This window comes from Leucoraja erinacea, chromosome 33 (assembly GCF_028641065.1).
Source record: "Leucoraja erinacea ecotype New England chromosome 33, Leri_hhj_1, whole genome shotgun sequence".
Lineage (NCBI taxonomy): Eukaryota > Metazoa > Chordata > Chondrichthyes > Rajiformes > Rajidae > Leucoraja > Leucoraja erinaceus.
In genome coordinates this window covers 3,689,056-3,713,636 of record NC_073409.1, presented here as the reverse complement: position 1 = coordinate 3,713,636, position 24,581 = coordinate 3,689,056, and the positions used below count along the sequence as shown (strand labels likewise).

The 24,581-nt window shown below is 43.2% G+C and overlaps 1 long non-coding RNA gene across 1 annotated transcript in view; it reads left to right on the top strand.

Moving 5' to 3' along the window:
* Positions 1–24,581, top strand: part of LOC129712556 (uncharacterized) — a 378,151-nt gene that overhangs the window by 307,891 nt on the left and 45,679 nt on the right. The window contains exons 5-7 of the long non-coding RNA XR_008726088.1: positions 13,266–13,653; positions 18,111–18,156; positions 21,547–22,780. This is a non-coding gene — a long non-coding RNA (uncharacterized LOC129712556). The remainder of the gene's footprint in view (positions 1–13,265; positions 13,654–18,110; positions 18,157–21,546; positions 22,781–24,581) is intronic.

Below are 24,581 nucleotides of genomic sequence, written 5' to 3'. Positions count from 1 at the left end.
CACAAGCGTCCTCCATAAAGGACTATATATATATATATATATATATATATATATATATATATTACATACACACATATATATTATGTATATATTATATACATGTATGTGTGTGTGTGTGTGTGTGTGTGTGTATGTAACATATATATATATACACATATATATATACATATATCCACCCACACATACGCACATATACATACACGTGCATACGCATACACACACGTGCACATATACACACACACACACACACACACACACACACACACACACACACACACACACACACACACACACACACACACACACACACACACACACACACACACACACATATATTTCAGGGATACCTGCCATGCCTTTGGAAGAAAGACTATGAACAGAGGTCCTGGCCATGCTCTCAAGTTGAGGGAATGTACATCATGGTTGAACGATAAGGACAGGAGTTGTCCCGACACCCTGAACAATGGGCCACATCTCAGCACAGACGACCTGATGTCTGATATCCGAGCTTGTGCTGATTTCCAAACGTGCTGCCGGCTTCCCTCTGCTCCAACAGAGATTACTCTTCACAAGTATTCCTTCGGGATCTCCTGTGGCCATGAAAAGCACAATTTAAAAAGAACTTTTCATTTTTCTTCCTGCACTCACCGTGCTGAGGATCACAATCGGTCTCGTTCGACTTGCAAGTAATATTTTTCCAGTAAACTTCGGGAAAGACCCAAATAGCACAGATGTTCTTATTCCCATGATACACCTTTCAAAAATAAAATTCCTTTTGCTCCTCTATCAAACTGAACTGATAACAATAAAGAGTTTTTTTATTTTCAAAATGTGCCAAGAAAAATCAAAGGAAAGATAAGATGGAAACATAAATATTGTCACTCCAAGTACCTATTGGACTTGAAAATCAACCCTGCATCAACTGAAAATGTCCAATTCAGTTACGTTTTGGGTTTGAAAACATTATTGGTCCTTTTTCAATATAAAGTACTTTAAAATGTTTTACGTTATTGTGAAGGGTGCATGTTTCTTGGCAGCTGGTTCACTCTCAGATGTATTACGATGGTATCTGCCGGTCCCCTTTGCAATATTCTGGGGCAAACACACACACTTTGAAGTTTCTCTGAACTTTTCATTATCCATAAAAGATGGTGCTTTGGGGAAAGACAACTTGAAAGACGGTTGATGAATAAACCACCATCTTCCCCACAGCCATCAGGCTATTAAACCTGGCTCAGACAAAAACTCTGAACATTAATAGCCCATTATCTGTTATTTGCACTTTGTCAGTTTATTTATTCATGTGTGTATATATTTATATAATGGTATATGGACACACTGATCTGTTTTGTATTCATGCCTACTATGTTCTGTTGTGCTGAAGCAAAGCAAGAATTTCATTGTCCTATTAGGGACACATGACAATAAACTCTCTTGAATCTTGAATCTTGAGCTTCTGGTACGATGCTTCAGGGAATGTTCTCACTTCCTCTCATGCTCCTCGGAGCCTGTGGATCAGGTGTCATTGTCTTGGACCACTTTAAACACCGTGGAGAAATGTTCATCTTCCTGGTGGCAACGTCCATCGGCATGTGAGGAATGTGGAGGAGTCACTGTGGTGGATGTTTATGCTAAAATGTATTTTGTGTGTTCTGTTGCTTTTTATTAGTATGGCCATATGGCAAATGAAATCCCTCGTATGTTGCAAAACATACTTGGCTGATAAATTAGAACTGATTAATTGAAACGTAGAACATAGAAAAATAGGTGCAGGTGTAGGCCATTCGGCGCTTCGAGCCAGCACCACCATTCAATATGATCATGGCTGATCATTTAAAATCAATAGCCCGTTCCTGCTTTTTCCCCATATCCCTTGATTCCTTTAGCCCTAAGAGCTAAATCTAACTCTCTCTTGAAAACATCCAGTGCATTGGCCTCCATAGCCTTCTGTGGCAGAGAATTCCACAGATTCACAACTCTATGGAGGAGGTACTGACTCTGCTTAGTAGGATCCATATGACTCTATGGGAAGAGGAGGAAGGAACTGCAGAAGCTGATTCACAAGGAAGATAAACACAAAATGCTGGAGTAACTCAGCCGGACAGGCAGCATCTCTGGAGATCTATTTCCACTAGTGGGAGAGTCTAAAACTCGAGGTCATAGCCTCAGAATTAAAGGACATTATTTTAGGAAGGAGATGAGACATTTCTTTAGTCAGAGGGTGGTGAATCTGTGGAATTAATTGCCACTGAAGGCTGTGGAGGCCCAGTGGATATATTTAAGGCAGAGATAGCAATATTCTTGATTAGTACGGGTGTCAGAGGTTATGGGGAGAAGGCAGGAGAATGAGGTTATGAGGGAGAGATTGATCAGCCATGATTGAATTCTTAAGGGGTTGGACAGGCTAGATATTCTTAAATTCTTAAGGGGTTGGACAGGCTAGATATTCTTAAATTCTTAAGGGGTTGGACAGGCTAGATGCAGGAAGATTGTTCCCGATGTTGGGGAGGTCCAGGACAAGGGGTCACAGCTTAAGGATAAGGGGGAAATCCTTTAAAACCGAGATGAGAAGAACTTTTTTCACACAGAGAGTGGTGAATCTCTGGAACTCTCTGCCACAGAGGGTAGTTGAGGCCAGTTCATTGGCTATATTTAAGAGGGTTAGATGTGGCCCTTGTGGCTAAGGGGATCAGGGGGTATGGAGAGAAGGCAGGTACGGGATACTGAGTTGGATGATCAGCCATGATCATATTGAATGGCGGTGCAGGCTCGAAGGGCTGAATGGCCTACTCCTGCACCTAATTTCTATGTTTCTATGAATGGCGGAGTAGACTTGATGGGCCAAATGGCCTAATTCTACTCCTTTTCCTTATGACTTAGGACCTTAGGACCTTATGATATGTACACAAAACTCCCAGGTTTCACTCAGCTTGGATGTTTGTAGAACGGTATCCTGAATTCTTCATTGCCTTTTCATGTTCTTCCTACCAAAAATGCCACACCTTATTTTTTGTTTAAGAAGCAATTAGACAGGATAGGACAGGTTTAGAGGGATATGGGCCAAAGGCGGGCATGTGGGACTGGTGTAGATGGGGCATGTTGGTCGGTGTGGGCAAGTTGGGTGGAAAGGTCTGTTTCCACTCTGTATGACTCAAAACTAAAAACTATTGGAGAATTACTGTGAAAGACAACTACTTTCTTCTTTGTTTTATCTGTTTACCGTGAGTGATAGAACGTGGAGAGAAGAGCCAATTTGTGATGGATGGGACAATAGAAGGCTTGAATTCTTTCTGTAACAGACGTCATGCAAACACCAAAGGCTTTTAAAGCTAATGATGGCTTCAGCTTAATTTTCAATAGAATTCAATTAATGCTTACTAAACTTGGTAAATCACGCAGCATGTGTACACATCTCAAAAGAAATGTAGAGAGGAATGGATTTTGTGCAAAACACATTGGCAATATATGGCCACGGGCTTGTCTGCAGAAGTTTGCAACAGCAGTTTTGTTGCTTAATTAAGCTCCATATTATCCAAAGATGCTGATGTCACCAACATTTCACGCCACTATCATTGTGCACTATTGTAATAAGCAGAATAAAACAAACAACTTCACACATTAGAATTTTAGTTTAGCTTTGGTTAGAGACACAGCGCGGAAACAGGCCCTTCGGCCCACCGAGTCCACGCCGACCAGCGATCCCCGCACACTGACATTATCCTACACACACTGCAGAACAATTAGACCGGATCCTGACCAACTTTTACCGCTGTACCATAGAGAGTATCCTGACCACCTGCTTCACGGTATGGTACAGCAGCTGCACTGCTGCGGACAGGAAGGCACTACAACGGGTGGTGAAAACCGCGCAGCACATCATCGGTGCCCCGCTCCCTGCCATGGATGCCCTCCACCGAAAACGGTGTCTGAGACGGGCTGGGAAGATCATCAAAGACCCCTCACACCCCAACCATGGACTGTTTGCTCTCCTCCCATCAGGGAGGCGGTACAGGAGCCTCAGGTCACGTACTAGTAGGATGAGGAAAAGCTTCTATAACAACACAATCACACTGCTGAACTCGGAGTCCCGACGATAGATTTCTCCGGTCCCTCCGTCCCCATTGTTTAATTATTCTGTATTTTTTGATTATTCTGTATCTTCTCTCTTTCTATTTTTTTAATTTCTTTATGCACAACTACTACGGACTGACGCAAAACCGCATTTCGTTGTACTCATACTTGTATTTGTGCGATGACATTAAAGTTGAATTGAATTGAATTGAATTGAATTGACATTTATACCAAACCAATTAGCCCACAAACCTGTACGTCTTTGGAGTTTGGGATGAAACCGGAAATCCCGGAGAAAATCCACGCGGGTCACGGGGAGAACGTTTAAACTCCGTGCAGACAAGCACCCGTGGTCAGGATTGACCCTGGGTCTCTGGTGCTGTAAGGCAGCAACTCTACCACTGCGCCATCATGCCGCCATTGTGTTTACATACCTTCTGTAACAGAAAGAATGATAAATTCAAATCTGATATCTATATATGCTTGAGTCTAATTTATCATTATTTTGCTCCAAAGAAAACAATCAGCATAAATAACACAAGTCTTGCATTTAAGATTTTTCAATATATTGTGCGGCACAGTGGCGCAGCACTAGTTGCTACCTTACAGCACCTGAGACCCGAATTATATCTGCTGCCCTTCACTGACTCAGTGCACCAGTACATGTGATTTACCATCTTCATACAAAAGGTAAGGTGCTGGAAATAATCAGAAAGTCAGACATCATCAGTGGAGTGAGAAGCAGTTAGTTTTCAGCTCAATGGGTGGGGTGGGAGATTGCAACCTTCACGTGGCCCGTCCTGTTGCAATGCATGCAATCAACCTGGCGTGCACAATCAAATGGAACAAGTTGTCCTACAACTTTAGGCTCTGCACGCCATACGCAAGAATAAGACTCAATGGATTTTTTTAATACAAACTATTGAATCAAAAATCTCTCTGAGAATCTGCTGTAACCATCTTCTCCTTTAAAATTCTTTGTCCAAGTTTTATTTCCCCACCTGCAGTGTCACATGTGTTTGAATGCACTTACATCTTGGGATGTTATATCGGTATATAGGAAACATTTAGGAGTGTATATAGTGTATATAGGAAACATTTAGGACAGGTTTACAGGGATATGGGCCAAACTCAGGCACATGGGACTAGTTTATAAGTGATAGGGGCAGAATTGGGCCATTTGGCCTATCAAGCCTACTCTGCCATTCAATCATGGCTGATCTATTGTTCCCTCCTAACCCCATTTTCCTGCCTTCTCCCCATAACCCCAGACACCCGAAATAATCAAGAATCTAATGCCCCTGTCCCACTTAGGAAACTTGAACGGAAACCTCTGGAGACTTTGTGCCCCACCCAAGGTTTCCGTGCGGTTCCCGGAGGTTGTTGTCAGTCTCCCTACCTGCTTCCACTACCTGCAACCTCCGGCAACCACCTGCAACCTCCGGGAACCGCACGGTGGGGCGCAAAGTCTCCAGAGGTTTCCGTTCAGGTTTCCTAAGTGGGACAGGGGCATTACTATCTACCTATCTATCACTGCCTTAAAAATATCCATTGACTTGGCCTCCACGGCCTTCCGTGTCAATGAATTCCACAGATTCACCACCCTAGTGTACAGTAGATGGGGCATGTTGGCCGGTGTGGGAAAAGTGGGCCGGAGGGCCTGTTTCTATGCTGTATCACTCTATGACTCTGACTCTATGAAGAGCTGTGAAAATACACATCATTCTTGTTGTCGCTTACAAAATGTGACATTAATAGAACGGAAATAGTGGCAAGTAAATGGATATTCATAAAGATATGAAAGCTAAATGTAGCATGCTAAAGCTTTGATATGCACATTAAAAAAATATACATGTTGAGTAACATATCCAGAGACAGAACACTAAATCTATTTACAGTCATATCAGCTAATAGTATCAAACAGTATCTTTACAAATATGCTTTATAAGATGACATGATTGATTTAATAGAATCTTGGTTCAGTGTTTAACTTTGAACACCTTAAAAAAATGTGCTATCTTTTCATTTTCAGACATTGATGTCACCATGGGTTGTAAACAACCAGAAGTAGACTTTAAAGTGTCATTAGAAAAAAAGTATAATTAAATACAAATTGAAGACAGACATGAGGCATAAAATAGGCTTTCTTTTATATTGGCAATTTACATTGTCTGAATGCCATTTCAGTTGTCTTTTATTGCAATGAGATATTAAAACGTTCTTTTATGTCACAAACTGTAAATCGCACTGCTAGTCAATCACATCAAACATAAATATAATTTCAGCGCACATAACTAATGCAAATTACTGCCAGAAATGGACAGAGTACGTGCTTGGATCAAAATTATGCTCCAAAGTTGCCAGCAAGTGGGACAAGATGCAAGGTTTGTGTTACTGTGTACATTAGCAACCGCATCGCATATTATTTCCAAAAATCACGTTTCGAAGGATGAGGGGGTTCTCAATGAAACTTACCGAATAGTGAAAGGCCTGGGTAGAGCGGCGTGATGCTTCGTGATGCGTCGTGATTACGTTTGATGCGCGCCGTTTTTTCAAGTGTCGCAACATTTTTTTTGTTGCCACTGGATTTTGAAATGTTCAAAATATTTTGGCCGCACTGATATGACGGTGAAAAAAATCTCCAAGTGGGACGGGCCCTTAACACTATCCTACACACACCAGGGACAATTTATAATTTTACCAATGCCGATTAAAACTGCGTGTCTTTGGAGTGTGGGAGGAAACTGGAACACCCGGAGAAAACCCACTCGGTCACCGGAGAATAGCAGATGGGCCGAATGGCCTATTTCTGCTCCCCTAGATGGGCCAAATGGCCTAATTATGCTCCGATCACCTATGACCTTATGACCTTAGATGGATATGGGCCAAACTGAGAGCAAATGGGACTAGCTTGGATGGGCTATCTTGGTCAGCATGGACTAGGTGGGCTGAAGGGCCTGTTTTCATGCCGTATGACTCCACGACTTCTAGCCGTGGTGATTGCTGCCCATAACATGAGTAACAGTGTGGCTGCTGAGAAAATGTTTGCTGTTCAGCTGGTAAACTAAAAAGAAACAGCTGCTCACTCTACAACGCAATGCACTGAATGTCACGCCCATAAAAGGAACAAAAATAGTTTCTGGAAAAATCATTCATGAGAACAATATTTCTTAGGAATTCTTGGCATCGGATAAACATTCCTCAAAATTAATGTATTCAAAGTGGGGTACCTAATTTTAGTAGCTGCTATACGCACCATTATACAAGAGTGGCATGGTGGTACGGGGGTGGAGTTGCTGCCTTACAGCGCCAGAGACCCGGGTTCGATCCCAACTACGGGCGCTGTCTGTACGGAGTTTGCACGTTCTCCCCGTGACCCGCGTGGGTTTTCTCCGAGATCTTCGCTTTCCTCCCACATCCTAAAGACGTACAGGTTTGTAGGTTAATTGGTTTGGCATCAATGAAATTTGTCCCTAGTGTGTGTAGGTGGTGTAATGTGCGGGGATCGCTGGTCTTGGTGGGCCGAATGACCAGTTTCCTCGCTGTATCTATAAACCAAACTAAACGATAAAAACAGTGGCTGAATGTTTAAGAAGGAACTGCAGATGCTGGAAAATCGAAGGTGGACAAAAATGCTGGAGAAACTCAGCGGGTGAGGCAGCATCTATAGAGCGAAGGAAATTGGCAACTTTTCAGACCGAAACCCTTCTTCAGACAGTGATAAACAGTGGTATTCACAAAGAGCTAGTTGGTATTGAAAGAACAATTAACCTAGCGCTTTGCTTACATGCCCCTCAGATTGTTAAGGGTTTGGACACACTAGAAGGAAACATGTTCCCGATGTTGGGGGAGTCCAGAACCAGGGGCCACAGTTTAAGAATAAGGAGTAAGCCATTTAGAACGGAGACGAGGAAACACTTTTTCTCACAGAGAGTGTTGAGTCTGTGGAATTCTCTGCCTCAGAACGGCGGTGGAGACAGGTTCTCTGGATGCTTTCAAGAGAGAGCTAGATAGGGCTCTTAAAGATAGCGGAGTCAGGGGATATGGGGAGAAGGCAGGAACGGGGTACTGATTGGGGATGATCAGCCATGATCCCATTGAATGGCGGTGCTGGCTCGAAGGGCCGAATGGCCTACTCCTGCACCTATTGTCCATTGTCCATTGTCTATTGTCTATTCCCATTAAATCTTTCCCCCCTCACCTCAAACTTTTGTCCTCTGGTTCTCGATTCCTCTCCTCTGGGCATTTAGCCAATTTAATCCTCTCATGAACTTATACACCTCTCTAATATTGAACAGGAACCATCTCATGGTTGAGATCACCAGAATGGGTGAGAAGATGCTGTTCTGGGCATTTAGGACCAGGCAATAAAATATTGATCCTGACAGAGAATTCTTTCCACTGCAGGAATATAAACAAAATTAAATTAAATTTTTATCCATTTGTTTTTCAATGACCTTCTCACTCATCAGTTCATACACTTACAGAAGATAAGATGCAATTTTATTCTAGTTGCTATTGCCATTAGTTACTAGTTCTTATTATATTTATTTTGTGCGTGTAAATGGAGGAAAAAAATCCATTCTCGGATTCATGGATATCTTCTGGGAATTCAGAAACAAGCAGCGACAATTAATAAACATTCCCCATATTTAATACAAGGCAAGTAAATTGCTTATTGTATTGTCCATGGTCAATTGACTAATTAAAAGATTTTATCTCATCAATACAATGGCATTTAAGTTTGGATCAATGCTCCAGAATTTTGCCAAGGTAAAATATTTCTCCCACATAGCCAACAATCTCATTGTCTGAAGAAGGGTTTCGGCCCGAAACGTTGCCTAACTCCTTTGCTCCATAGATGTTGCTGCATCCGCTGAATTTCTCCAGCATTTTTGTGTGCCTTTGATTATCCAGCATCTGCAGTTCCCTCTTTAACACAATCTCATTGTCTCATTTGATAGTAAGAGTGGCTTTTCTGTCCTGGGCCTCCTCCACTGTCAGAGTGAGGTCAAACGCAAATGGGAGGAACAGCATCTGATATTTTGCTGTACTATTTAAAGTACAGCGGTGTGAGTATTGATTTCTCTAACTTCATGTTACCCTTGCTTTCCCTCTCTCTCCATCCCTCCCCCTATTTCTCCAACTAACTTTACTGTCCTCCTGATGCATTTTACTGTTTGTCTGCCTCGTAGTCACCTTCCCCTCAGCAGCTGACAATGAACCACGGTATATTTCCTTGATCCTTTTCACACCTCACATAGTCTTTGTACATAGAAACATAGAAAATAGGTGCAGGAGTAGGCCATTCGGCTCTTCGAGCCTGCACCGCCATTCAATGTGATCATGGCTGATCATCCAACTCAGTATCCTGTACCTGCCTTTCCATACCGTACCCTTCCATATCTCTAGTCTCAGTCTGAAGAAGGGTCTCGACCCAAAACATCACCCATTCCTTCTCTCCAGAGATGCTGCCTGTCCCGCTGAGTTACTCCAGCATTCTGTGTCCGTCTTTGAACATGTTGAACTTGTTTTCTCAGAGTGAGGGATAGCATTTCATGATGTCGTATGCTTCGTGAGACTGGGATATTTCAAAGACCTTTTACAAATGAGTTGAAAACCATAATACCTTAATAATATTCGATATTTGACTGCCAATTGGTACACAACAAAGCTTTACAAGTCAAGTTGACTTTTAATGTCAAGTTTATTGTCATAGGCTAAAGTACAAGGGAGGCAAAGTTACAATGAAACATCTTGCTTGCAGCCGCATTAGTTCATAAATCATAGGAGCAGAATGGGGTCAAGGGAAGAGCGTTCACGTCGCGGCCCTGTCTCCACCGCCACGCACAAGAAGCGACAAGACGGACACCATTGTGCAGATGCCGAGACGTGTCTTCAGCTCTCGCTGAACAGCTTCTAATCTTGTGCGTTGACTCGATAAGAAGAAGAAGATAGGAGCAGAATGAAAACATTCGGCCCAACCAGTCTCTTCCACCATTCAATCGTAGCTGATCTATCTTTTCCTCTCAACCCCATTCCCTTGCCTTCTCCCTGTAACATTTTACACACTTACTAATCAAGAAGCTGTCAATCTCCACTTTAAAAATACCCAATGATTTGGGCTCCACAGCCGTCTGTGGCAATGAGTTCCACGAAGGGCTTCTTTCCACACTGTATTCCTCAATTACTCCATACACAATCTGATCTGAGACAAGTCCATGGGCAGGAGGCAGGTGCAGGTCCAATCCATGGCTCAGGGCGGGGGAAGGATGCGACAGAGACATTTATGGGGAGATACATCCTATTTCCTTCGCTCCATAGATGCTGCTGCACCCGCTGAGTTTCTCCAGCTTTTCTGTGTAACCTTCGATTCTCCAGCATCTGCAGTTCCCTCTTAAACACTACATATACAGGCCATCAGTTTGAGGGAAGAATGTATTGGGATTTGGGAAACTATGATGGGGAACATGAGGAATGGATCTGATCATAATGAGAGGGGACAGTTTCTTCCCAGCTGCTATCAGGCAACTGAATCATCCTACCCACAACTAGAGAGCAGTCCTGAACTATCTACCTCATTGGTGACCTTCAGACTATCTTTGATCTGACTTTGCTGGCATTACCTTGCACTAAACATTGATCCCTTATCATGTATCTATACACTGTGAATGGCCTGATGGTAATCATGTGTTGTCTTTCCGCTGACTGGATAGCACGCAACCTCGATGCACGTGACAATAAACTAAACTGACCCACAACCAGCTGTTGGGATGTCAGAGTCACAATTAGGGAAGAGGAGAGTTTGTATAATGGCTGTGAGAAGGGTCAGGAAGTTGTGAAAAGACCACTGTGATATTTCAGCTTTTAACTTAAAGTCCTTGCAGTATAGACTCCATGTATCGTGACACCTTAAGTCACCTCAGCACAGTTGGCACATTCTTAGTGAAAGCTTGCATTTTGTACCCAGTCTTACCAATGCCCATGTGAATATCACAGGACTGATGCCTAAATTCAGTTCCAGTGCGCATACGAACATGCTGTGCATTGGTGGAAAAATCGTGAGTTCGCGACGTACAGTACAACATAAGTGATGGGAGCAGAATTAGGCCATTCGGCCCATCAAGTCTATTCCGCCCGTGAATCATGGCTGATCTATCTCTCCCTCTCAACGGCATTCTCCCTCTCAACCACATTCTCCTGCCTTCTCCCCATAACCCCTGACAGCGTTCTTCGGCACGATACATTTTCCAACATAATATTATTGCGTAGCACAAAGAATGTGGCACACAGGAAAATCCCTGGACAAACATATTCCCTTTCCATAATATCTTTGTTATTATGTACTCTGTAATCCAAAATTTCTTGACTTTGCTGTAATCTTTTAAAGTGAAAATCGTTATCTCCTGCCAAGATTTAATTACGCTGAATTTAAAACAAGCATCATTAGTGAAATGTATTTACAAATTATTTTAAAGATAGAAGTAATCTAGTTGCTCTCAAATATTGAACGAGGATATCATAATGTGGTTTTGCTTAATCTTTTAAATGCCATCTTTAGGTTTGGTCACGAAATGATTTATTTTGTTTGCGATTGTTTTAGTTAATGGAAGCCATTTTTCATCAATGACTATTTTACTTATTGTTTTCCAGTGAATAAAAGACTCGCTGTTGTTTGAAAGACGGATATTTGTCGGTTGCTGGTGGCTTTTTTATTATGGAAACCTTTTATTTTACATTAGTACGGTCCCCCCCCACCCCCCCCCCCCCCCCCCCCCCCACCCCCCCCCCCCACCCCCCACCCCCTTCCCCCCTCCCCAGGTTCTTCCTGGTAAATTAAATGAAATTTCATTACTCTTGCTCTGTTAATGGCATTTATTTATGGTAAGCTGTCGGCCAGTGTCCTTTTTCGCACCTGAGAGTGCTTTCCCACAGGGCATCAAGTGAGCTGAGGTAAAACTTGGCCAGCTGCCCCCCTCTCTACCCTACCGGGACCCTCAATCCAATTGAAGCATCTTAGCAAATGTGAATCTCAAGGTTACACCTGGGTGTTCAAGGACAGTGTCAAGTGTAATAGCCACTTAGATTGTGGATTAATCTGATTTGCGATCTATTAGGTTTGAATCTTTCTCTTTCCCCGAGCTAGGATTATTGTGATAGTTTAAGATAATGGAATCTTATGGAGAAGGTTGTGTAGACATTCAGATTCAGGCACTGCAGATAATATGATTAATTTCAAAGCGCTTTCAGTTAGGTCACAACTTCATACATTTAATTGGTGAAGAACGAGCTGGGGAAAAGAAATAGCTAACGAACTCACTCCATTTCAGGCAACTGGATAAAAACCAACTTAATCCATCAAAAGGTTTCCCTGTGTACTCTTTACATATTTATCACCGCCGGTCCACTATGCTCTGTGCTTTTTTTTTTAAAAAAAGCTTCCCCTTTTCCAAACGAGTATAAAAAAAAAGTGGTCTGTTAACCCTTTCAGTCCCTGCTCCCACAGCGATTCCAAACCAATACACGTTCGACACAGTAACCAAGTCACCAACCTTTTTGTGATTGATGGTATGAGGCCAAATGAAGTCAGATTTAAGAGCATTCTTTCTAATTAGAAGACTTAACTCCAAAAAATAAATTTACACCAACAAACATCTATTTTGTACAACATTAGGGCTATCTCCCTCATTATTACAGCAAAGATAATAAATTATATAAGCCTGTGCTTATTAGGAATGGAAACATAATTGCATTAGTTATGTAGAAATATGATATTGTATTACTCAATGATATTAATAAATATGATCTCATATTTCTTTACAGTTTATTTTTTATTTATTTCACTGCATCGCTAATAGATTTACTGGAGAATGACAATTTTTATTGTGTTAAGTTATCACCGAATTTCAACATAGTTGTGCCAAGTGTTAATCATTTATTTTATTGGAATCAAAAAAAAATTAGTCATGATTTGGGTTTTTGTGTGCTGTTTGTCCTCATTGGGGTATGAGTTAAAGGACTTAATTAATGCTCAACTATAACAGAGATCTCGCAGTGTGATTAAATTGTCCATTGTCACTGGCCCCAGTCAGAGATTGTCTAAAGATGTTTTTTTCCCCGATTGAAAATGTCTACGCACATAACTCAACAATTTACTGCAGTCATCTCTCAAGACCATCTCCTTGTTTTCATAGGGTCATACAGCATGGAAAAAAACAAGCACTTTTGATCACCGAGTCTGTGCCAATTATATCAAGCGCCCATTTATACTGATCCTCAGTTTGGAGTTTAGAGATACAGCGTGGAAACTGGTCTGCGATCGCCCTTTACACTCCAGGGCCTGTCCCACTTAGGCGACTTTTCAGCGGACTGCCTGCGACCTTCAAGCACGAGGAACTCGCCTGAAAAAAAACGCAAACTGGAACTGCGACCATCAGAGCGGAACACACACACACGCACCGCAAAGGCGGGGGCCAGGGAAAGCGGGGGAGCACTGTCTGAAATTCACACAGTGCAAAACCAAAGTGATACAGACACACACTGCGATGAACAGCAAGGCTAAGACGGCTAGCACAGTGTACGGTAAGTACTTTAAAAGGGGGGGAGGGGGGGGGGGGGGGGGGGGAGAGGGGAGAAGGGGGGGAGAAAGGGGGGGAGAAGCGGGGGGAGAATGAGTGGAGACACTTTTAAGAAGCCAGCCAACTTTTAATAAGCCAGAGATACACAGCAGTGAAATTTAATGGGCATTTAACATTACCGGTCGGTTTTCCTTGCTTCTGAAAACTCGTGCTTACGTTTTTATTTTCCCCAATGACCCAATGAAAATGCCCGGTCAGCAAAGGAGATTAACTAAAACTATCTACGACTACCTAGACTACCTATAACGAGATGGAGACCCCAGTACAACTGCATCTACGATTGCCAAAGTATCAATTTTCTCCATGGTGACCAGTTTTTGGTCGCAGAAACATTTTCACCATCATGAAAAATTTGCTGCGACTATACTGAGGCCGTGACTAGTTCCCAGAATGCGGGAACTCCTCGCGACCGTGAAGTAGACTCACCAGAGACCACCAACGAACATGTGGCGACCATGTCGCCATCATGAGGCGAGCGCAGGGTCTCCTGCACTCGTCTAAAAAGTCGCCTAAGTGGGACAGGCCCTTAACACTATCCTGCACTTATTGGGGACAATTTTTACCGAAACCAATTAACCTACAAACCTGCACATCTTTGGAATGTGGGAGGAAACTGGAGCACCCAGAGAAAACCCACGTGGTCACCGTGAGAACGTACAAACTCCGCACAGACAGCACAGCACCCGTAGTCAGGATTGAACCTGGGTCTCTGTGCTGTATGGCAGCAACTCTACCGCTGCGCCACCGTGCCGCCCCCATACTTAATCCCATTTTATTCACTCCAGGTTCTTATCAGCTCTCCCCGGATTCTGCCATTTACATTCAGGACAATTTTCAGTGAACAGTGGACAGTGAATGAATCATCCTACCACAACCAGAGAGCGGTGCTGAACTACAGCCTACCCCTTTGATCTCCCTCAAACTATCCTTGATCTGACTTTGCTGGCTCTACCTCGCACTAAACGTTATTCCCTTTACGTATCTATACTCTGTAAATGGATTGACAGTAATCATGTATTGCCTTTCTGCTGACTGGTTAGCACGCAACAAAAAGCTTTTCACTGTTCCTTGGTACACGTGACAATGAACTAAACTAATTATATTAATTTCACCCCTGAAATATTCCAATAAAGAAACAGACAATATCAACATTGCAGCTGTCCACAATCATTGATCAAGCTGCTATGGCCATGTGCTAGCAAAGGCCTTGGCTGTTTCTGAGGGTCAGCAGGGAGTAACAAAAATCAGATTAATAGTATTAATAAAATAATGATTCATGGGTATGTGCAAAAATAAATCAGTTCACATTATTGCAATTGTACGATTAATGTTATTATTGTGAACTAAATTGATTATTTCAGTCATGATTGACCTCAAATTATGTTTCAGATCTTATCAACAAAATAAATCTTGGTTGAAATTGTATCGAATAAATGAAGCTGTAACCGGGCGTATACTTTATCGTGACACGTGCATTCAATATTTGAAAATGGTCAACATTTCCCACGGAATATTGCTCATTTCTGTAACCTCGTTAGCATTGTTCCAGTTTCACCCACACAAGCACTATCCTGGCCTTTACATAGATCACCAACAGGTTCAATAAGAAGCCTGTCTGCAGTGTTTATCATTCATTATCTTTCCTCTTCCGATGACCTCTTAAAACACAACGGACAAGTAGAAGATCAGAACACAGATCATTTCATTATTAGTAAATGGGTGGAAATTTTTTTTTTTTTTAACTTTCTGTGTCCGAAACGCTGATACAGACCTCAAAGGTTAGGTTGTTTCAAAGATTAAAAGTAAAGGATTTTAAGGGCATGCCTCATCTTTCGTTATTACATAACATTGGAACAGATCTTGAGTGCTATCCTGAGACGACAGCGCAAAATAGTTTTCGTCCATTTGAAGGTAGGATTGGTTAACATTTCTAGAATTGCGGTGAAACTGAGACGTAATTAAAGGTCAAACAAAGTAAAGTTGTCAAACAATTAAGATGTTTGTAGAAATGGGTACAAATATATCAAAATGATGATTAGTTTAAAGATTAATATAAAAATTAAATCCGAAGCTTAATGAGCCTGTCCCACTTAGGCTATTTTTTAGACGGCTAGGCGGTCACCACATGGTCGTCGGGGTGTCGCCTGTATGGCCGTGAGTCGTCTCCTCAGTCGCTCAAAGAGTCATAGCGTCTTTCTGGATTTTGCTGAAAGATTTCCGGAGACAGTGGGCGACAGTGGGTTTGACGCCAATGAGCGTGGCTTGACCTCTCCTGACGTAGGTGCTGGCATAGGTTGTCGCCAGTGCCGACTTCAGTTTTTTTGTTGTTGTCAATGTAATTCTATTTCAAATTTTATGTCTAAGTGCGGTTCAGTCACCGGTTTTTCGGCGACCTGATACGACTATGACAGCCGCCGGCAGTCACCTAAAAAATAGCCTAATTGGGACAGGCTCATTAATGTTTCAAGTATTAGACTGTAAGATGACACATGAGCCAGACTATCGGGTCTGATGAAGATACTATAAAATTACAAGAGGCAAAGACAGTCAGAGTCCTTGGTACGAGTGACAATAAAGTAAGCTGAACTAAACACTACCTTCATATCCACTCCCTACACACCCAAGCCAATTTACAGAGGGTTATTCATCTACAAACCTGTATATTCTTTGGGTTGTGGCAGCAAACCAGAGCAACCTATGTGAAACCCATGGAAAAATTCACCAAGACAGCACCCAAGGTCAGGATTGAACCTGGGTCTTTGGTGCTGTGAGGCAGAGCCTCCACCAGCTCTGGAGGGAAACTTTATTCCCTTATCACGTCATATAGAGTCATAGAGCCATAGAGTGATACATTGTGGAAACAGGCCCTTTGACCAAACTCGCCCACACCGGCCAACAACGTCCCAGCTACACTAGTCCCATCTGCATGCGCTTGGTGCATATCCCTGTCCTATCCATTTACCTGTCCAACTGTTTCGTAAACGATGGGATAGTCCCAGACTCAACTACCTGTATCCGTACATTGCAGATGACTCGATTGTAATCATGTATTGGCTTTCCGCTGACCGGTTAGCAAGCAAACAAAAGCTTTTCACTGTACCTCGGAACACGCGACAATATAATAAACTGAACTGTGCAACTTTGGGCAACATTTAACTTTGGCCAAAAAAGACACCAAATGTTGGAATAACGCAGCGGGTCAGGCAGCAGCTCTGGAGAACAGATCTGCCTGAAGGTGGGTCCTGACCCGAAACATCACCCATTCCAACTCACCCGAGATGCTGCCTGTCCTGTTGAGTTACTCCAGCATGTTGCATCTTTCTTTGGTAAACCAGCATCTGCAGTTCCTTGTTATTCCAATCCAACTTTGGCCAGCTGGTAAGACTTACAACATGCAATGGGCCAATGGCTATTTGCTATTCGAAGAGTCTAAGTGGTCTCTTCCTTTCAACAAAAAATCTAATGTCAACAAATCCATTAACATGCCCAGGGTGATCCACTCTCTTGCCCAGAGTAGGTGAATCGAGGACCAGAGGACATAGGGGAAGGGGAAAAGATTTATTAGGAATCTGAGGGGTAACTTTTTCACACAAAGGGTGGTGGGTGTATGGAACAAGCTGCCAGAGGAGGTAGTTGAGGCAGAGACTATCGCAACGTTTAAGATACAGTTAGACAGATATATGGAGGGATATGGGCCAAACGCGGGCAGGTAGGACTAGGGTAGTTGGGACATGTTGGTCGGCGTGGGTTTCCACGTTGAATAACTCTATAACTATAACATCCGTCTGGTTTGGATTGACCAGAAACTACTCTGGACCCAGGCATAATTTCACTTTATCCAAAGCAACTGGGATTCCAGCCAAAATACCACAAGTATATGATTAGTTTTTCATCGAAACCTAAGACCCTTAACAACTTAAAATATAGCTGGCGACATCTGACGGATTTTCTAAAAACAATTCCCCTGCTAATTATACTAATGCATGTTTATTTAAAAGCACATGCCCTGACGTTCTTTAAATGCTGAACATGTGAAAATATTTTCCCCAATGTAATGCTCTTCCCAAGGGCCGCCATAATTCGATGATTCGACGCCGTTTATGGGCGTACAGTGACTTGCATTTCCTCAATCTATTGAGCCATTCCTGTTCTGTTCACATAATGCGGTCATTGTATATCAAAAGCCCATACTGTGATTTTTTTTCTTATTGTCGTTGCGATACCCAGTCATTTTTACGATTTATAGCGAACCCTGGAAAGAGCATTTCCCCGAGATTGGTTAGTTTAACGCTGGTGATATTTTTGGCCCCGTGATTGTCAGTTACCACGCAGAGAGACCATGTTTAATGTGAACTCTTTACACCGTATTTGTTTAGTGAGATTTTGCCTTTTATATTGCAGCGAGTTACATCTTCCTGAACCTGCTTTTTCAATTTAGTCGGACAAGGTAGGGTCAAGTATCTCACCTTTAAGGCATGTTTGTTTGCTTTTTTCTATTCAACCCAGAGAGTCTTGAGAAATAGGAAATATTCTCTATCCATGGTTAACTATTTAATGCGCACAAGCTTTCTTGTAACATTACACTCGCAGGTATTGAGTATCTAACTTGTTCAGTTTTGACTTGCATCGTTTACCTCCACTGCAATCAATCTTAAGGCCCCGTGACTGAATAGCCAGTTATATTGCTTCCTGGCATTGAACCATTCATACTCAATGGGAATTACCATTTTCAGAAGAGGTTTGACATTTAATCAAAAATCTTTTAGGGAGGCAGGTTGTCATGTTATGCCAATCAAACTGCGCCTTCAAGAGATAAGGAAAGGCGAGATACATTTTTATTTGCTTCGTATTGTAGAAAAAAACATAATTGAGGAAGTTTTCTTCTCAATCCGAAACATTGGAGAGCGGGAGGGGGGTCATAGAGAGAGGGTGGGTTGTCATTGAGATGGGGGGGTCGTCAGAGAGAAGGGGGGGGCATCATTGAGGGTGGGGGAGAGGGTCGTGGGGGTTCGTCAGAGAGAAGGGGGGCATCATTGAAGGGGGCGGGCTTCAGAGAGAGTGGCGGTATCGTCAGAAAGTGAGGGGGGGCCATTATATAGAACGAGAGGGGCCATCAGAGAGAGTGGGTGGCTGTACAGACTCCGTACAGACAGCACTCGGACAGACAGTCAGGATCGAACCCGGAGCTGTGACTGTAAGACTGTAAAACACGAAATACCGCTGCACCACCGTGTCACCCCGACGCTGGTGTACATTTCAGTGCAACAGTTTTTCAGTATTCGATCCATACAGGTACATAGCCATCACCAGAAAAACGTATCAATCTGTGGAATTCATTGCCACAGAAGGCTGTGGAGGTCGAGTAAATGGATATTTTTAAGGCAGAGATTGATAGATTCTTGATTAGTACGGGTGTCAGGGGTTATGTGGAGAAGGCAGGAGAATGGGGTTGGGAGGGAAAGATAAATCAGCCATGATTGAATGGCGGAGTAGACTTGATGGGCCGAATGGCCTAATTCTGCTCCTATCACTTATGAACACGTGAATACAAAAGCATTTAAAAATGGCCTCACATAATGTCGATATTGGCCCATTTAGAACAGAGAGCAGAAAAGTACAGCATAGCAACAGGCACTTTGGCCCACAATGTCTGTGTCGAACATAATGCCAAGACAAACTCATCTTAGCGGCCTCCATTCTCTCCATATTCATGTGCAAATCTAAAAGCTTCTTAAATGCCATTATTATATCTGCCTCTACCACCACCCCTGGCAGCAAGTTGCGGGCACTCACAACCCCACTGTGTAAAAACTTGTCCCACACATCTCCATTAAGGGCCTGTCTCACACGTGAATTTTCAGCGACTTGCAGGCACCCGTCATAGTCGCGGCAGGTCTCCGAAAATGTTCAACGTGTTGAAAATCCAGCGGCGACCAGAAAAAGGTACGACTCTTTGGGCGACTACTCACAACCGTACAGGCGTCACCCCGCGACATGTCGACACGTGACACCAGTTTGGTCGTATGGTCGCTCAAAGAGTCGTACTTTTTTCTGGTCGCCACTGGAGACCTGCCATGACTATGACGGGTGCCGGCAAGTCGCCCAAAAAAAAGTTGCGCAAGTGGGACAGGCCCTTTAAACTTTGCCCCTTTCAATTTAAAGCTGTGCTGTTTAGCCTTTGACATTTCCACCTGAGGTTCCGACTGTCATTTGTTGAGAATAAAGAATTTTATATCTATTATTAATGAAGTGACCATCATTTGGGATGTTTGTACATTGTATCGATTCTGCCCTTGGTTGTGGGAACAGACACTAGGATTTATAATTCATTAAATTAAAACAAAAAATAAAAAATAAACCAGGGTTCTCTGTTTTCTCATTGCGTTGCAAATTTATATGACAACATGTTATATCAGATACGTAAGATTTTGCGAGATACATTATCCTGTGACATTTTGTTTTCAAAACTTGTTATTTAATTAAATTTCCATTAAGCTTTTTAAAGAAGGCATTGTAAATATACCGCAATGGCTGAGTATCCAAGAATGGAGTGATTACTACAACACTGGGTGAGACCAAGCGCAAGCTTTGCGATCGCTTCACCCAACACCTCCGCTCGGTTCGCAATAACCAACCTGATCTCCCGGTGGCTCAGCACTTCAACTCCCCCTCCCATTCTGAATCCGGCGTTTCTGTCCTGGGCCTCCTACATGGCCAGAGTGAGTCCCACCACAAATTGGAGGAGCAGCATCTCATATTTTGCTCGGGTAGTTTACACCCCAGCGGTATGAACATTGACTTCTCCAATTTCAGGTAGTCCTCGTTTTCTCCCTCCTTCCCCTCCTCTTCCCAGCTCTCCCACAGCCTACTGTCTCATCCTCTTCTTTTCTTCTTCCCGCCAACCCCCCCCCCCACATCCCACACCCCCACATCAGCCTGAAGAAGGGTCTCGACCCGAAATGTCACCTATTGCTTCGCTCCATAGATGCTGCCTCAGCCGCTGAGTTTCTCCAGCATTTTTGTCTACCTTCAACACTAACAATGTTTCCATAATTACTGCAAAGAGTATGACTGGTAGCGTTACTCCAAGGAGCGTGCATGGTGTATGTACGGCGTTGATGTGAAGTCATTTAGCTTTGCACTAACCCTGTGGTAACAGTGCACGTCCAGTTTAAATGCGATTGCGTGGTGATCAAATAACCCTGGAGAAAGTAATGTCTGCCCGACTAGCTTTGCAGTCAACCCATTGTTAACACCTGACTCACAACTTAAGGAACGTACTGTATAGTTTCAGCTTAGTTTAGAGATACAGCGCGGAAACAGGCCCTTCGGCACACCGAGTCTGCACCGACCAGCGATCCCCGCACATTAACAATTTACAATTTTACCAAGACAATTAACCTACAAACCTGTATGTCTTTGGAGTGCGGGAGGAAACCGGAGCACCTGGAGAAAAACCACGTGGTCACAGGGAGAATGTGTAAACTCCATACAGAGATCTCCCATAGTCAGGATCGAGCCCGAGTCTCTGGCGCTGCAAGGCAGCAACACTACCTCTGCACCACCGTGCTGCCCAAATTGGTTCCAAATCAGTAATCTCTTGCACTGGAACTTTTAATTTGATTGTGATAGAATCATTAGGGCATTACTACCACTGATTGCAAATCTAATGTAACTTTCTCTGCACTGATCAATCTATTGAAGTAGAACATTTCCTAGTTACTTGCTTTGTTTGGAGTTTCAGGATCAAGTTCTAGCTCAATTGGTTTGAACCATTCAGTCACTGCTCAATGCCACCTTTCATTCATTTGTTCTTTGTACCTTTGCATATCTCCAGTTTCCTTCTCCCCTGACTCTCCGTCTGAAGAAGGGTCTCGACCCGGAACGTCACCTATTCCTTTTCTCCAGAGATGCTGCCTGACCCGCTGAGTTACTCCTGCATTTTGTGTCTATCTTCGGTGTAAACCAGCATCTGCAGTTCCTTCGTACATATTGAAAGGTAACTGCATCCGGTTTAACATGGTTTGTGATGAGGAGGATAGTTGAATACTTTTGCAACGGAAACAATTCTGCAAATGCAAATATTGATTCTTAAAAGCAGTCTGATGTCGTTCAGTTAGTTCAGAGATCGCGAAAACAGGCCCTTCGGCCCATCAAGTCCGCGTCGACCAGCGATCCCCGCACACTAACGCTATCCTACACACACTAGGGACAATTTACAAATATACCAAGCCTATTGTCCTACAAATCTCTTCGCATTTGGAGTGTGGGAGGAATCCAAAAGTCCTGGAGAAAACCCACGCAGGTAACGGGGAGAACGTGCAAAACTCCGCGCAGACAGCACCCGTAGTCAGGATCATACCCGGGCCTCTGGCGCTGTGAGGCAGTAGCTCTACCGCTGCGCCACTGTGCCATTTAAGTAGTTCACCCGTGCTTTTGGTGCCTTATAAAGTATAGAATGCCCTAAAATTGCTCTGCGCAATTTAACTCCACACCAGTGACGGGGAAAATGGGATTGTCTTTAGTGAAGCGTGCAAAGAAAAATTGTGTTGATGAATGAAAGCAGAAACTATTGAAAGCAATATTGAAGAATGGCTTTATACACGATTTGAACAGAAATAATAATGTTATGGCTATGAAAGATGACGTTAACACTTAGGGAACACATTTCTAATAGATCATTTTTCTTTAAATTGGAGATCAAAAATCATTTTGGCAGCTCAAAATTGAATTTGCAGTAAAAGGATTGGCAGAGGATTGAAAAAACTATTTCATGGCTTGCCATTCAGTGAATCTAATGGACATGCATGAATCCTCTTACTAACAAACATGAGTGACAACTAAAAGGTTTTGGAAATACGGCATGAAATGGTTCAGATTTCACTAATATTTTGGTGTTTGGAAAGCACATTTAAAATTGATGGCGACTTTTTTCATCTTCCGAAAGGAAGCATTTTGTTCTTTGATTTCTGAATGTCAAACTTGGCGGTGGATCCTGAGGTAATGTGGTTGTTGGGAGCCACGTCGCTAATGGTTGATGCATCTGGACGGAAGTTAAATCACCTGGACAGGTAGGGCAATCACACTCCATCTTACTGGATTTGTTGTGCTATCGTAGCTATGAGAGTCGGAGGAAATGTTTCCAATCACCGTTAAATTTCTCCAGGTTCTCCATAAAACCCGCAGGCCCGTGACTTTCAAAGTCCTTTCCTAAAAGTAATGCGAGTGACAAAGATGTCTGTTTTTCCTGGAACACGATTTCAATTCATCCCGACCGCTCACGTGATGCGGGGATAGTTTTAAACAACAAGCATTGTAAGTTGGGCACACGGCGGCACAGTGGTAGAGTTGCTGCCTTGGAGTTTGTACGTTCTCTGTGAAGGCGTGGGTTTTCTCTGGGTGCTCCGGTTTCCTTCCACACTCCAAAGACATGTGGGTTTGTAGGGTAATTGGCTTCTGTAGATTGTCCTCAATGTGTAGCATAGAACTAGTGTATGGGTGATCGCTGGTCGGCATGGATTTGGTGGGCTGAATGGCCTGTTTCCATGGTGTACCTCTAATAGTAAAAACTCAAGTGTTGTGGCAAGGCCAGCAACATAATCAAGGACAAGTCGCACCCCCGACACTCCCTCTTCCCCCTCTCCCATCGGGAAAAAGGTATTGAAGTGTGAAAAAGTACAACTCCAAATTCAGGGTCAGTTTCTGCCCAGCTGTTATCAAGGAACTGAACCATCCCACCAACAACTAGCAAGCAGTCCTGACCTGCTATCTACCACATTGGAGACCCTCGGACTATCTTTGATTGGACTTTACTGGCTTTATCTTGCACTAAACGTTATAGCCTTTATCATGTATCTGTAAATTGTAAATGACTGGTTTGTAATCATGTATTGTCTTTCCACTGACTGGTTAGCACGCACCAAAAGCTTTTCACTGTACCTCGGTACACGTGACAATAAACTAATAAACACATTTCACTCCAACCCTGACCTTTGTCCACCCATCTTCCCATCAAATCCTCTTCGATTGCATCCACCTATCAGTCGCTAAGTTTTGTCCCGCCTCAACCACTTCATCTTTCTCCCCCTACTACACTCAAGCAGAAGAAGGGTCTCGACCTGAAGCGTTGCATATCCATATCCTCCCCCAGAGATGCTGCCTGACTCGTCGAGTTACTCAAGCACATTGCGTTTATTCGCAAGATTCCACCATCTGTAGTTTCACGATTTAACTTAGTGATATTGGACCTTTGGCAAACCATCGATCACTTGTTCTCGCGCTAGTTCCACGCACTCCCTACACACTGGCGACAAGACGGAGGCTGACTAACCTACAAAACTGCACGTCTCGAGGGATGTTCCATCCGGAGATACCGCCTGTCCCACTCAGTTACTCCAGCATTTTGTGTCTCTGGCATCTAGTGTAAACCAGCATCCGTAGTTCCTTCCTGCACCATTCCATACCATACCATTCATATCACTTTGGTGAACTAACAAATGTTTAAGTTGAGAGCAAAGTTATGATACCAGTTGTGCGGTGTGGTGGTATTGATGGGAACAGCAGGAGCTGCTGGCGTGATGTTGTGAGTGTGTCAGTGATGAAGTTACTGTGCAGAGGGCTGCGTTAGCAATCTGACTGTGTGAAAGGTAAACAGTTTGGGAAAACAGCAGAATGCGGAAAATTGGCACCAAAAAGAAAAAGTCACATTCGCAAGGAAGCGAAGGTACAAATGTGCGATAGCACTAAGTGAACTGACGCTGTTCGATTGATCATAGAGACATGAAAAAAAATCATCATCCACTTTCAGAGATATCTATAGAAATATACAGTATATGTAGCCTCACATGCACAGACTCCAGGAACAGGGAACAC